Genomic DNA, 15,887 nt, shown 5'->3' on the forward strand with positions numbered 1-15,887 from the left:
CCCATTTGCTTTCTTTCTTCTGGTATCCCCCGCCTCAATACAATGAGAACCCCTTTCTCCTCTTATTGTACTCATATTATCCCATTTCATGCAGATCTGTGATTACCCTTATCATGGGGGTTTTAAGTCCCGGGTGGAAGCCAGTTTGTTTAGCAGTTGTCCCCAATCCATTTTCAGCACCTCCATCTCCATCCGGGTCTCTCTGTTTTTTCAAATATTCCACTTCGCCCAAACCCCATCACTGAACATCCTGGAGCCACTGCCTTACTGATGGGCCATTCGTACCCTTCTGTGATATCGCAATTCATCGCTTACCTAAACCAGCAGGAATTGTGCTATTTTATTTCGTATTTTATGTCTCTTCTTCCCTGACAGTAATCCCCATAGGCAAGCAGCAGGCATGAGCGTGCAAGTACTACCCAGTAAGATGTTACGGTGCCCCACCACCTCCTCCCAATATCCAGTTATCAGATATTTTCAAATAATATGCTAGAAACATCGCAAATATTCATATCGAGGGATTTATCATATGTAATTTCTCTGGCGTCAAATATACTCTGTGCAAGTAGTTAAATTGAATCAATTGAACCCTCACATTTCGTGACACCTCTTTAAGCTGTTCCGACATCTGAAGCAATTTTGTTGCCGAAGTTTAGAAGCCTACATCTTTTTCCCATTTATCCATGACCACTAATTCTTCACAATCCTTTTCCTTCCTTCTTGTCACCCACTAATGTTTGTACTAAGGCACATACTTCTGGCTCCTCTTGGAATACAATCCCAAATGTCTGCCAATCGCCATACTACCTTTGCAAATGTGAGAAAGTGACCACTTGAGATGCTATATGTCTGTCTCCAGTCATCAAATGTCATAAGCTCACCCCCCACGAAAAAATATCCAAGCGCCTTGCAATGTCTCTCCTTCAGAGCAACCAAATCTATACTCCTTAGTGCCGTCAGGATCTTCATATCAAATTCTATCGGCACATTTGCCCCATATAGCCCTTAAACTTTCAATTTTACCAGCAACCTTCTCCATACTTCCTGTACTACCCTGAACACATTTGTATCTCCTTTACCTCCTATTGGATTCCAGAATAATTCTGTTCCCTGTCTATGGCCTGGTATACCTCCCAATAAACCAGTCATTTCTCCCTCTTGGGTCAGGTCCCATTGGACCACCGATTGTAGCTGTGCCCCCATGAAATAAAACTAGTCTGGCAAATGAACCCCCCCACCTCCCCCACACACACACACACACCTGTATGTTGTAATGTTCCCATGGCCACTCTACACTTCCAGCTTTCCACAGTAGTTTGCCCAGTGTCTTGTCCAGCATCTTGAAGAAAAAACCTACTTTATTATGAAAGGGATGTTTGTAAAATAAATACAGCAACCTAGGGAGAACCACCATTTTACATAAAGTCACCCCTCCCATCAGCAAAAGAGGCAACGTGTTCCAAAATTGCAACGCATCCCCTATACTGGAGAGTGCCCACCCGGGATTATGTAAACTAATGTCTTTTCCACCTCGTGGAATATCTGCACTTCCAAGTATGTAAAGGACTCCCGCTCCCACCTAATTCCCCAATCTGGGAGGGCTTGCCGTCCTTGTCGCGTAACCCCACCAAGGGGAACAAGATAGATTTTTCCCTATTTGAAACCCTGACAATTTCCCAAAGTTGCCCAGAACTTCTAAAATAATCAGTATATGTAAAATATCAACCGCCTATAACTAAATATTATGCGTCACTGCCCACACCGAGATACCGGTTCATGGATATACATCAGAATAAATCTATCTGAAGGCTCCAGGACCAAAGAGAACAAAATGGGTGATACCGGACAGCCCTGTTATGTACCTCACTCCAACAACCATTGTGGGGTTCACTCTTGCCATTGGGGTGCTATAAAGGAGTCTCAGCCAACTCACGGTCCTGGGTCCAAACCATTAAGCCTCCAAAACTGTAAATGTCCATACCCATTCAAGCGAATCAAACGCTTTAACCACGTCTAAGGAGTCTAGTGCCATATCCTCCTGAGATCTTTATACCGGGTCCATCACGTGGTGCAGTGGACGCAGGTTCATATTAGTGTTACAGCCTCCTATAAACCTGCGCTGATCTGTTTGTATCAAGCTTGGTGTTATCTTGGCTAATCTTGTTGCTAGCACCTTCCCCAAAATATTTTCATTCACATTTCACAATGAGATAGGCCTGTATGAGGCACATTGATTGGGACTTTACCCTTTTTAAGAAGAACCATACTGATTGCTGCTCTCATTGTTTCTGTCAAAATTCCGATGTGAAATGCGTTATCATACACCCTCTTCAGTTGCAGGACATGCCATGCACCTAGGGGAGGGTTGGGGAGACCAGGTGACTGTCCCCACACTGCACCTGCATCCCGCATTACCTTGCATTTGGTGGTTCCCTTGTCTCTTACCTCAGAACCAGTCGGGTCACTTTGTCACACACCTTTACATTCAAAACAGAAATGTTAACATCCCACTCTTGGCCATCAACTTGGTCATTTTAATGTTCCTAGTGTCACGGATGGCTTCACAAACTCTCAGTGGGGAGGATAGCTCGGGGACAACGCGCTCTCCTTGGAAGAAAGACGACGCGGAGCAACACAGGTTTGATCCCTGGGACCGTGCTTGGACTCCTCTCGGTATTAAGCGCGTTATAAATAACCAATTATTATAATTATATCATTCCAGCGTCATGAAATCAACACAAATGGTTTGCTATTTTGGTTGTTTGTTTCACCTTTGGGCACTCTCCCATGGGCTCTCTCCTCCCTGGCTCAGCTTCCTGTAGACTAGAGATTGATAACACCTACTATCTGTTGAGTCTAGCTGCGGTCAGAGCCTGAAGGGCAGAGCCTTATCTAGCTAACTCCATCAAGGACTTCCTAAGGATTCCATAACTCTGAAGTTCCTTTCTCAAGGTCCAATAGCAATGGAAAGATTGTTTATTGTGCTAACAAGATGCCCTCCTCCTTTTGCTTTCTTCTCCACTTGCTCTCTTGTTCTCAAACCCTTAATCTTGTCTGTTACTCACTCCCCCCCCCTCCTCTTTCTATCCTGGTCTTACCAATATGTGTCTGCTCTTTCCCTTGGGTATAGGTCTTTACTAGATAAGCCTTCATGAATCACTGTTTTCCTGTCCCATTTTGTCAAGTGGGATTCGTCTTTTTCTTTTTTTTTCAATCATACTTTTTATTGGCATTTATAGGTAATAAAAGCTTCAACATTCACAAAATCTGTTACAAAGGTATCATGTAGACAAACAAAAGTCAACTTGGCCTCCGCTGAGGCAAACGAGGACGGGGGGAGGGCCGCTGGGGTGTTCCGGGCGGGGATTGCTGCAGTCTCGGGAAGTTGGTGCAGGGGTGCTTTCGATGAGGGTGGTGATCTAGGCGGAGACTCTCTAATTGGGGGGGGGAACTAGTCCATTTTTGACAGCCAGCGGAGGGACGGTGGCTGCCTGGCCACCCCGGGGAATATCTCTACATAGTCTAGAAATGGTAACCAAATGCTGTAGAACTTGCTTCTGTTGCTGAAGCAGAGGGCTGTGATTTTCTCAGCTGCTGCAATGCCCCAGCATTTTACCCACCACACTGGGATCACTGGGCCCTCTGGGAGTTTCCACAGCCTGGCAATTAAGATTTTGGCTGCAGTGACTAAGTGCGTGTAGAGCGCTGCCAGATTGCCTGACATCCGCAGTTGTCCCTCCCCTGTGTCACCCAGTAGGATGATTCGCGGATCCCACAGGATTATTAGGCCCGTAATGAGTCTGATTTGTTCCAGGACTTCCTTCCAGAATCTTTCCGCCTTCGGACATGTCCAGAGCAGGTGGAACGTTGTTCCTGTGTCCGCGCAGCCTCTCCAGCAGCGTGGCGGTATGGCGGGGTTGCCCTTGTGAAGGATTTCCAGTGTGATGTACCACCTTCAACAGACCTTGATGACCCCCCCCCTCTTTGTTTGTGACACACTTGGAGGTCTTGTGGGTTCTTGTCCAAATGCGATTCCAACTAGCCATGTCTAGTTCTCTGCCAATGTCCCGCTCCCACCGTTCCATGTAGGGCTCCCTCGAATTTGGGTCCACCCTGACTAGCAACCTGTACAGGGTGGCGATCTTCCCCCTGGTCGGGGTTGCTGTCAGTCTTTGCTCCAGCGCCGTGTCCTTGCGTCCTCATGAGGTCGTGAGACAGCCAGTGTTGGATTTGGGCGTATTGGAACCTTTCGCTTTCCGGGACCTGAAATTTTCTTTTACAGTCCTCGAAAGTAAGTAAGGTGTCCCCATCAAAGAAGTTCGCCACCCTCTTCAGGCCGCCTGCCTTCCATTTGGGGGAAGACCCCTTGCCCTAACCCAGGAGTGAAGTCCAGGTTCTCCCAGATCAGGGACAGGGGGCCAACTGTGCTCTTTCAGTTCCACCTCTGAGCCGCTTGCTTCCAACTGTTCACTGTGTTCCTGGTTGACATGAGAGGCCCAGTGTTTGGAGCGCTCTTGGGCCAGGTGATATGAGGTAGGGATTCCAGTGGGTAGTGGCTCCAGTCTTCCTCCAAAGTCAGCCATCGGGGTTTGTTAGTGACCGTTTGCCACGTGAACGCTGCTGAGAGCTGCACAGCCAGACAGTATCTCTCAATCTCCGGGGCCCCCAGCCCCCCGATCTGGGGCTTCTGAGCAGGACCCTCCTGGCAACTCGTGGCTTCTTGCCCCCCCTTATGAATTTCAGCATGTTTCCTTGTAGTTTCTGCTTGGCTTTCTTAGGGACTGACACTGGGAGCGCTTGACAGTGGTAGAGCAGTCTGGGAATCAGATTCATTTTTAGTGCCGTAATCCTCCCCATCCAGGATATCTCCTGGTTTTGCCAGCGGGACATGTCCGATTGCAGTTCCTTGAATAGGGATGGGAAATTCAGTTTGTACGTGCGTTCCGCTAGCTTAGGTAGTCGGATGCCCAGATAGCTCAGGTGTGATTTGGCCCACTGGATTGGGAGGCTTGCTGATAGAGAGTCCAGCCTTGCTTTTGGAATGTTGATGCCCAATGCTACCGACTTCTTGGGGTTGATTGTGAACCCGGATGCTGCTTTAAAGTTCTCCATTTCCTCTCCTAGTGCCGCCAGAGATGTGCCTGGCTGGGTAAGTGTCAATAGCACGTCGTCCGCGTACAGGGCTGCTTTATAAGTTTCATTCTTGACTTTGAGTCCCTGGATCTCGGAGTCCTGGCGGACCCTGGAAGCGAATGGCTCCATCGACAGCGCGAAGATGAGGTGATGGGGGCATCCCTGGCGTGTGCCTCTGGTAATCTCTATTTTGGGGGATATCGCTCCGTTGATTCTGAGAGCTGTGGTGGGGTGCTGATAATTTGCCATTATCCATTTTCAGTATATGGATCCCACCGTAATGCCAAAGCATTTCTCCCATGAAGCCCCAGTCCAGCATGTCGAACGCCTTGTGTGCGTCGAGCGACGCCACCGCCAGTTCCACACCAGTCCTGTTGGCCGTTTCAATGACATTTAGGGGCCCCCCTGATGTTGTCCTGGGTGTTGCGGCCTGGGATGAAGTCTCTCTGGTCCGGGTGTATGAGCTCTGAGAGAAGTCCGGCAAGCCTCTGTGCCAGGAGTTTCGAGAAGATTTTAGAGTCTACATTCAGCAGGGCAATGGGGCGATACGATGAACAGAGTTTGCCCCGGGTTTCGGGATCAGGATTGCGACCGATTCTTCCATGGAAGGGGTGATCGAGGGGTGGTCGAGCCTTGCACCAGGAAGGAAGCCAGGTGGGGGTCCAGGATGTGAGCGTACTTCTTATAGAATGGTGCGGGCAAGCCATCCGGGCCCAGAGCTGTATTCTTCATGGAATGGATCACCTCAGCAACCTCCTCCGGGGATATGGGATCTTCCAGAGAGTCCATCCTTGGGTGGTGAGGTGGCCTTGGCGCCAATTGCAGATACTCGGCGTGTGATTCTGCCGTTGTGTGCTCCCCTGCCATTACTTCCCTGTGGTGCTCCGTCATGATGGCTAGCTTTTCGGTGTCTAGGCTGCAGGGTTTCCCCTCTCGGTCCCGTAGGACTATGATATTGTTCCTGGTGTGGAGTTTCTTCAGCTTATGCACGAGCAGGCGGTTGGCCTTGTTGCTGTTCAGGTAGTAATACTGCTTCTTGTATGTTAAGGCTCGGGCCGTCCAATCCGCTAGGTGCATTTCGAGGACTACTTTAGCTTTCCGTAATTCGTTCCATGACTTGGCCGCTTGCCGCTTTTTGTGTATTGCTTCTCTCTCTGCCACCGCTGTTTCTAGTTCCCCCTGCCTGAGCTGGTGTCTGCGTCTGTGTGCTGCGGCACAGTTCACGGCCACTCCACGGATAACTGGCTTCATAGCGTCATATACCATCGCCTCTGTGGGACCTGTACCCACATTCTCCGAGAAGTAGTTGACCAGGGCTTCCGATAGTTCCTGGCTGTCTGCCATGTCGAGAGGAGGTAGTCCTGTAATTTCCAGGCCCTTTGCGGCAGTCTTGGTAGACCTTCCGCCTGGAGTTGCGCTACTACTGGGGCATGGTCAGAAATGACCCTCAACCCTATGTGGATGTCTGTGAGGCAGGGGAACAACGCACATGAGAACAGCAGGAGGTCTATCCTGGAGAGACCCCTGTGGAAGTGAGAGAAGAAGGTGTAGTTGCGTGCTTTGTCGTTAGCCAGCCTCCATGTGTCAATTTTCCCCATCTCTCTCAGGAATTCAGCGAATCCCAGTGCCTTCGAGAAGTCTGGTAGGTAGGCGGCAGAGGCTTGTCGATGGTTGGGTCCGGGGTGAGGTTAAACTCCCCTCCGATCAGCAATTTGCCGTCGCCAAAAGTGGTTATAATTGGGTGAACCCTATGTAAGAAGCGCTCCTGGCCTTCATTTGGGCAGTAGATGGCAGCAATGGTGATTGGAAGTTCGACCAGGAGGCCCTTAATCAGCAAGAATCTGCCCTCGGGGTCTCGCTTGACTGTTATCTTGGACAGTGGCGCCGCCTGGCTGAGCAGGATTGCCACCCCTCTCCTCTTCTGTCCTGAGGACGCGAAGTACCGTCGGGGGAATCTGCGGTACCTGATACGCTGCTCATCTGCCGCCAGGATGTGGGTTTCCTGCAGGCACACAATGTCCGCCTCCAGTTCGTATAGGCAGTGTTCCACGGACTTCCTTTTCCTGGGGGAATTCAGGCCCTGGACATTCCATGTAATAATGGTTAAGTTCTTAGTGGGTGATCCCATCCCAGAAGGCTAAGGTTGCTGATAATTGTGGCTGCCTTTCTTCCTTCTCTGCCATATCATATAGGTGTCTGTCGACACCGCTAGTCCCTGCATTGATAATTTGAGTCCCCCTACTGTTCTTCCCCGCTTCCCACCTTAAACCAACAACACTTGTTCTTCTGGGCCAGCCTTCGACCAACAGGGGCTCTGGCTGGGCCAACGCTGTCCTCTAAGGTTGAGGACTTCCGGCCTTTGCTGCTCAGTGGTGAGAGCTGTGTGCGAGTTTAGTACGTCAGTAGCCTGCTTGGGTTTAGCTATGTGTTGAAGCCTTAGGCCGGAGACCAGACCTCTGGTGAGCACCTCTCGGGTCTGCGATACCGTTGGTCATCTTCGTCATCTTTGCTGGGCCTTTTACTCTTTGGCTGGGGGCCCTCTGATTCTCTGACATCGCCTCTTGACTCGAGCCCAGGATTGGTGGGAGTCATTCGGATCCTCCTGATCAGAGGGCGTCTCTTTGTCATTGTTTCCCTCCCCTATGTTTGGATGCAATAGCTTCTCGGCCTCATGAATGTTACGTATGTGACGGGTGCTACAGTTACAAGGGAATATCGGGGAGGTGGGGAACCCCCAGTGGTATGTGACACCTTTCTCCCTCAGCCATTCCTTGACTGACTTCAACGCCTTTCTCTTCAGTAGTGTAACAGCCACGAGATCCTGATACAGGGAAACAGAGGCATCCCTGAACCGTATTCGCGGGGAACTTCTTGCTTCCAGCATGATTTCCTCCTTCACTTTGAAGTAATGGAGTCTCGCCAGGATGTCCGGTTGGACAGATGAGTTGGATCTGGCCCTGGTTCTATGTACCCTGTTGATCGATCACCAGGGGAGAGTCATCCGGGAGGGTCAGAATGAAATGGAAGAGGTCACTCACGTATCTCTCCAGGTCGGCATCCGGAACTGAGGTGGGTATGCCCCTTAGTCATATGTTATTGCGTCGGGAGCGGTTCTCTGCATCATCTTGCTTCATCTCGAGGGCCTCGCACCTGGCCTCCAGCGCCGCTAGTCTGCCTGACTCCTCCTCGATTTCGTAGTCATGCTCACACAGGGTCGTCTCCACTTCTGCTGTCCTTGTTTCCAGTTCCCCCACTCTTGTGTCCAGTGCCGTAATTGTCCCTTTAACCTCCTCTGTGCCTTTCTGGAACTCTTTAGTTTGTGCCGAGAGCAGATCCTGAAGGTCCGATTTCGCGACGGCTTGAGACTGGCTCCCCTGTGGTTGTTCCCCCTGTGTGCACTCGGTGCTTGCTTCCCCGAGTCCTGGTGCTCCCCTCTCTTGGATCTGTCCGGCGCTGGAGTGGATAGTAAGGTTGCGATGTCCGCTTGTTTAGTAGATTTTTTAGCCATTGTGGTTTGTGGGCTCGGGATGTGCCTTGGGTTGGGGTACGGCGCTCTCATGGCTTGGGGTAGCACGACTTGGGGAAAGAGCAATTCAGTGGGTCCCCGGCCTTTGATCGGAGGATGGGTAGTTCAGCTGCTGATGGTGAGGCTGCTAACGGGGCCCGGTGCGATCCGTTCATGAGGATGCTCAGGGGCCAGCTTCCTTAATCTGCTGTTGTTCAGTGGGGCTGTTGCCAACTCTGGGAGGTGGGACGCCCCTGTTTGGCGCTGAATGCCCTGGGGCCACTTCCGGGCAGGGTGCAGCTTGAGTGTTTCTGTTCGGCTCCCTGGGCTCCAATCCGCCACGCGGTGTGGGCAAGGGTTGCTGACTTGTGCCTGTAGGACCCGGAGAGGGAGAGATCCAGTGGGTCCCCGGTCCCTGTCAGTGGGAGGCTGGGTCGTGCTGCTGCTGAGGATGTTCCTGGACCAGCCCCTTGAGGTGCTGCATGACCACAGGGTTTGCTGCTGCCGGGATAGAATTTGCTGTGCTGTGGCCCATGTGATAACACTGTCTGCTTGCAGCCCGCGTTATTGCCGGTCTGCCTTGGGCCCACACTTTCAGGGTGAGGGGTTGGCTGCCTGGCGTTGTTGCAGGTGGGTAGGCCGCCTCAATGATGGCAGTAGGCCACTTCAGGGCCGCTCAACTCAGCTCAGGATGGCGGGTCGGCCGGATTAAGTGTTGGTGCATGGCAAAGGTGGGCTGTTCCACAGGGGTGCATCTCATAAGTCTCAAACCCCCCCCCCCCCCAGAAGAATGGCTGTGGCGCAGACTCCCCTCGATGGTGCTGCGGCTGGGGTCCAGATGGCTTGCCTCGGAAGGCCCCGGGGAGGCCCTTGAGCACTGTGTTCCCGGCGGATGGGTGCAGGGGGAGCTGCCCTGGGTGATCAATATGCGGCTTGGAGGGATCAGGGCTTGGGCTGCTCTCGTGGAGGTTGGGAAGCTCTAGGCGCCTGACAAGCGGGTGTCACAGGCATCACTCACTGTGGGCAGGTGTGCAGCTGGGGCAGCGGGGGGGCTGCCCGATGTGTTGGTTGCCCCCATTCTCCAGGGAGGGGCCCCCAGGTGTACGCCATCGGCTGCTTTAGAGTCAGGCCACCTCCGCTCCCAGCCGACAAAGGAACCGGCGGGATCACTGGGAGGGCGTTGTAAACCGGGCCCCAAGGAGAGACACCGCGGCAGTGAGCGCTCCACTTCAGGACGCCGCATTGCTGATGCGGTTGTTGGGTGAGGATGGACTGGACGTTCGCAGGTGGGATTCACCTCTGCTGTCTGTGCCTGGCAGGATGGGACCACAGCAGGAATGTTGGCCGAGGGCCGCCGGAGCCGGAGACTCTCCCTGCCGCCGCTGCGTTGGGCTGTCGCTGCGGATGGGAGGAGCGACCCCCGCCGAGAGGTCCCCAGGACTCAGCTGCACCAGCCCTGTGGAGCCGCCCCCCGGGACGAGGCAGAGGATGTTCGCTAGGGCTACCGTGTGCTTCCAGGCGCGCCGCACTCCGAGCCTCCAACCTCTGGTGTGCTATGCCGTATGACGATTTCGGCAGGTACAGTCCCAGGACGGCGCCATATTTGCTGTGTGTTTCTTCGGCCCGTGTCGCCAGCACCCTTGGTCAGGGTACTCCCCACTGCAGGGTCGCAAAGAGCCGAAACTCGGGCCATGTGTGCTTCGAAGCGTGAGCCCGCTCCCGGACTATTTTCTGATATCGCCTCGTTTGTATCACCGGTGCATTTTAGTTGACAGCGTGACACCAGTCGGGAGCTCTTACAGAGCTGGACCGACCATCTTGGCTCCAAGCCATGCCCCCCTGGATTCGTCTTTTTCTTTGGCCCCTGTGTAGTACAGTATTGGTTCAGTGCTGCTTTCTTCATTCACTGCGGTGAGTACTGTTGGGTTGATAAAGCGTGCCACTAATTGACTTTTGGCTTGTAACGGTAGTTCTCCAGGAAGGGGACTGGCATGGATTTGCATGCTCATGAATATTAATGAGCTTGGGGTCTGGCATGGATTCACATGCTCATGAATATTCCCTTTTGTCAGGCTGGGAATCCCGGGTAAAAGAAAAAACCACTTCAGTTGCGTTTCTAAACTGTCTTTCTCCTATAAACCAATAACTGAGCTCTTGGTCATACTGCCCCCAGCCAATGACTGGCCCTCTACCTAAGCCCCTTCTCAGGCAGCCATCTTCAGATTTCTACTGCACGTTCAAGTGTTGGGAATCCTCACATTTCGCTCTTTGAGCTTGTGCGTTTTTTCGCATTTCTGGTAGGAAAACTCTGTTTTTGTTTCAATCGAGCATGCCTTCTCCATCGTTTTAACCTTCTGATTAATGGGGACCAGTTTTTCGACATCTTTCATCGCCCCTCAAGGGCAGAAATGGTCAAGTGTTTCTTCTTGGAAGCTTCCAGAAGCTCTTCAGGCCTACACCATGCCGGATCATGTTGGAGGCGGCCCGAGCTTCCCTCTACAAGCTGTGTACTAGCTGTGATTTGCGGAATGTTTTCACAGACAAGCATTCCCAGTGCCTGTATTGTCTGCACCCGACACGTAAAGAAGAAGATTGTGAGATCTGCTGTGGCTTCACCAAGCGCACGAAGAAGGATCGACATGTCCGGTTGGCGGCGTGGCTCAAGACCAGAGCCTCTACCCTGGGTGATTTACAGTGGCATGCCTCTTCCAGATCTAGCCAACTTGAGCGGGCTTGTAAATCCTTTGGGGGCGCTCCATCTGTGGGGGCCCAAGGCAAGGCCAAGCACTGCGAGTCTGCTTCCGTCGGGGTCGCCACACAAGCGGGTCCCGCGACGGTCGGGGCACGTTCATCGTCTGTGTGCCTCGATTTCCAACCACCGCTCCAGCTCTTCATCCAAGAGAAAGTCAGCTATCCCGAGGAAGCTGCGGGAGACCCCCGAGAATGCCAAGCAGGGCAAGGTGTCCGAACTGCCCGTGAAGGAGAAGGCCAAGCAGGACAAGGTGTCCGAGCTATCCGTGAAGGAGAAGGCCAAGGACCTGCCCGTGAAGGCCCAGGTTATCCAGACCAAATCGTCCTCTATCGAGTTCGTGGTGGCCTCCTTTTCGAAAGCAAAAGGGGCAGACCCAGTCCAGGGTGCCCCGGTGGCAGCCAGAGTGGCTCTTCCTCCCAGGAGGGAGGCTTTGTCCAAGCTGACGACGGAGAAGAAGATGCCCACGACAGACCACTCAGGACCCGGACAAGGGGGGTGGACGGAGAAGAACTCCAAGGAACGGGCATTTCTTCGTCCGACGAGGAGGAGATACTTTGCGTCCACACCATCCAGGGTGGTGACGACGATTGGGAACGTCGGGGGGAGGCCCGCTGGAGGCGGCGAAGACGGTGACACCGACATGGGCGCTGGGCCCAGCGACCCTGGCCCCAGGTGCCCCCCAGAGACATATTGCAGGATATCCTCTCGATCCGCCACATGTTGGTGTCGGAGATTCAGAGGAGGATTCCGGCGGCGGCACCACCGGTGACCCCGTTGACCGGGGCAACCACCGACAAAGAGGAGGAGGAGACATCTAACACCTCCATTCCAGCTGTCGCTGCCCTCCCCCCATAGGGGGACGGGGACAGCGACAACAGACACGGACGACGACGCAGGGATGGGAGATCATGCATCACCGCCGCTGAGAGCTTCTGCACCGGACAAATTGGGGTACTTTCATTCCATGATCGCCCTTTTATCAGAGCTTTTTCAGCTCAAGCCGTAGGAGAAGACGGGCTTTCTGTACCAACGCTGGGAGCGAGGAGGAAGACTATCCTGTCGGTACCAGTCATGGACGACGTCTTGGATGAGGGGCTGGCGCTGCTGAGGAACCCTGCCTCAGCCCCAATGAAGAGAGACCATTTTGAAAAGTACCACCGGGTACCGGAGTCTGCGCCCAAGTGTGTGAGGTCTCAACCGTCACTGGACTCGGTGGTCTCAGCGCCCGCCAGGAAGAAGTAATTGAGTTTGTCGTCTTTGTCATCTGTACCCCCGGACAACAAGGGAAAGAAGTTGGATTCCATGGGTCGAAAGGTCATCTATTCAGCGGCAGCGACAGTCAAGGCAGCCAACGCCTTATCGATCGTGGCCAGATACGACCGGGAGCTTTGGTACAAAATGGCTCCATGCCTGGATTTCCACCCCGATGACAAACGGGTTGAGGCTTTGGAGATCCTCCAGGAAGGCGAGGTGGCGTCGAACCACACCATCACAGTGGCTCTGGACATTGCGGACACAGGTTTCTGCCAGATGGGCAACAGGGTTTGCATTCGCCGTCGTGGCTGGCTCAAGGCCACCAACGTTAGGCAGGAGGTCCAGACGAGGGTCCTGGACATGCCGTTCGACTGAGACAACCTGATCAGGAAGGCCGTCGATGAATCCATCCAGGCCATCAAGACCGACACTGAGACGGCCTGTGCCTTGGGCACTCTACAACAACACCAGCCGTCCTTTTGTTCCTCAGGAGGGAAGTCTAGCAGGTATTCGAATGGTTTCGGTGGGGGGCTCAACCTCTTACCGCCAACCCTCACGTTCTTTGACCCAGCAAGCCAACGGGGGTCGCTCCAAGGCCTTCGGAGGTGGCCGCCATCGTCAAGTCCCCCAGGGCAGCGCTGAGCTCCAAGCAGGACTGAACCGGCCAAGACGTTGGGCCCCCACTGATGCACCCCGGTGGGAGGCCGGCTGGCGAACTTCATCAGCGTGTGGGAGACCATCTCCACCGATCGAAGGGAGCTGGACGCTCTCGCCCAATGACACACTTTAGAATTTCAACGGAAGTGTCTGTGAATACCACCGGTGGCCCGACAGGAACAACACATCACTCAGCTGCTGCTAGAAGTTTGGGCCATGTTAAGAAAAGGGGCGATAGAGCTGGTTCCACAGCGACTCCGCGGCTCCAGAGTTTACTCAAGATGCTTTCTCGTAAGAAAGACGACCGGGGGCTGGAGGCCCAATCTCGACCTACGACGACTCAACAAGTACATAAAGTCCCAAAAGTTCAGGATGGTCACGCTGCAGCATGTGCTTAGCCAGCTGGAAGAGGGAGACTTTCTGTTGTCGTTGGATCTGGAGGACGCGTACTTCCACATCCCCATAGACGAAAAGCATTGCAAGTTCCTGTGTTTTGTCATACAAGGGAAGCATTACCAGTTCAAGTCTTCACCAAGTGTCTGGCTCCGGTGGTGGCCTATCTACGACTACAGGGGATTCATGTGTATCCTTACCTGGATGACTGGCTCATCCGGGCCAAGTCAAGGGACATCACCGTCGATCACACTGCGAGGACTGTCCAACTGCTGACGGACCTAGGGTTCTCGGTTAATTATGATAAGTCCCGCTTGACTCCATCGCAGGACGCGCTGTTCCTGGGATCCAGGCTCGACTCAGTGTCCTGCCTGGCGTCACCATCGGAGGAGAGGATGGCGGCCATCTTGGTGCAATGGCTGTGATCACTGAAGATCGCCACGGTGAGGACCATCAAGTCGCTGCTCGGCATGATGTCGTCATGCATATACCTGATTCGGCTCTACAGATTGCGGATGTGTCCACTCCAGGAGTTCGACGCCCGTTGGGTCCAGGTGTCTGAAGGCTTCCAGGTGTCCGAAGGCTTCGAGGACAGGATTGCGCTCGACGAGAAGTTCTGTCAAGCGATAAGGTGGTGGGGCATGTTCTCTGACTCCGCCGGAGGCACGGACCTCCAGAGCACCCCTACCAGGAGACAGTCATGAAGGACGCTTCCCGGGACGGATGGTGAGCCCACACGGACGTCTTCATGTCAGAGGCCTGTGGCTGCCGGAAAAGACGCTACACATCAACGTACTGGAATTACGGGCAGTGTTTTGGGCCCTCTGGTAATTTCTGCCGTCCATCAAGGCAAAGTGGTGAGGGTCTTCATGGACAATACCACCACAATGTTTCACATCCGGAAGCGGGGGGCGTGGGGCAGCAGATCCCCAACGCTCACCAAAGAGGCACAGGACTTGTGGCACTGGGCCATCGCCCATGGAATGTTCCTCAGGAGTAAAGAACAACGTCGCCGACTCTCTCAGCAGGATCAAGTGGACAACCTTTTCCTCAAATGGGGCAGTCCCCAGACCGATCTGTTTGCAACGGCGACGAACACCAAATGCTGGCGGATCGCCAGCAGGTTCCCTCAGCCGGGGAACATGGGGGACTCATTCTCCTTCCCTTGGGAAGGCCTGTTTTTGTACACATTCCCTCCATTGCCACTACTACTTCGAGCCATCAGTCAACTCAGACGGTACTGGTGTGGGATGATCCTCGTTGCACCAGCGTGGCCGAGGCAGATCTGGTACCCGGACCTTCTGAGCATGTCAACGTCCCCTCCAGTCAAGCTGCCAGTGGTCGCGGATCTCCTTGCCAGGGAAGGAGCAGCAATTCTGCACCAAGACCCATGATCGCTGAACCTGAAGGCCTGGCTCCTGCAGCATTAGAGTTTGGTGGTTAAGAGCTTCTGGCGGACTGCAGGGAGGTGCTCGCCAAGGCCAGGTGTCGTCGACTTTGAAGTGCTACAGACACAAATGGAAGCGTTTTGCGATTTGGTGCCGGTCGCAGAAGATCAACTGTCTGAGGGTCACGGCCACTCAAGTACTTCCGTATTTACTGTTATTGGCTAAATCGGGCTGCACACCTCCAACAAGGTACATCTGGCGGCTATCTCCCGCTATACCAGGTCTCCGGGACCTCTTCACTGTGGTTGCACCGTCTAGTCAAAGAATTCATGAAGGGGAAGGGACTGTTCCCTTTGTTCCCGCCGATGAAGGCTCCAGCCCCGGCGTGGGAACTCAACGTGGTACTGACTAGGCACATGGGGGCCCCATTCGAACCTATGCATTCAGCTCCTCTCAGGTTTATGTCGTGGAAGGCAGCTTTCCTCGTGGCCATCACCTCTGCAAGAAGAGTAGGTGAGATCCAGGTCCTGTCCTGCAAGCGGCCTTACTTGACTTTCCACAAGACAAGGGTGGTGCTGCGGATGCACCCCTCCTTCATGCCCAAGGTTCCACCGGAATTTCATCTCAACAAGCCCTTGGTGTTACCTGTGTTATTTCCGACACCTTCGTCGCCGGCTGAAAGGACCTTGCGCTTGCTGGATGTGGCTCGAGCGCTGAAGTTTTATGTGACCCGCACGAAGAGTTTCCAGAAACCTTCTCAGCTTTTTGTGAACTTTGGTCCTGTGAGCCATGGGAAGGCCCTGTC

General features: G+C 53.5%; 1 protein-coding gene across 7 annotated transcripts in view; it reads left to right on the top strand.

Annotated features, from left to right (window-relative positions):
• IGSF9B (immunoglobulin superfamily member 9B) overlaps positions 1-15,887 on the top strand; it is a 1,213,970-nt gene that overhangs the window by 812,742 nt on the left and 385,341 nt on the right. The gene's annotated exons all lie outside the window — the stretch shown is intronic.

Source organism: Ambystoma mexicanum, chromosome 9 (assembly GCF_040938575.1).
Source record: "Ambystoma mexicanum isolate Mex_15411 chromosome 9, UKY_AmexF1_1, whole genome shotgun sequence".
Lineage (NCBI taxonomy): Eukaryota > Metazoa > Chordata > Amphibia > Caudata > Ambystomatidae > Ambystoma > Ambystoma mexicanum.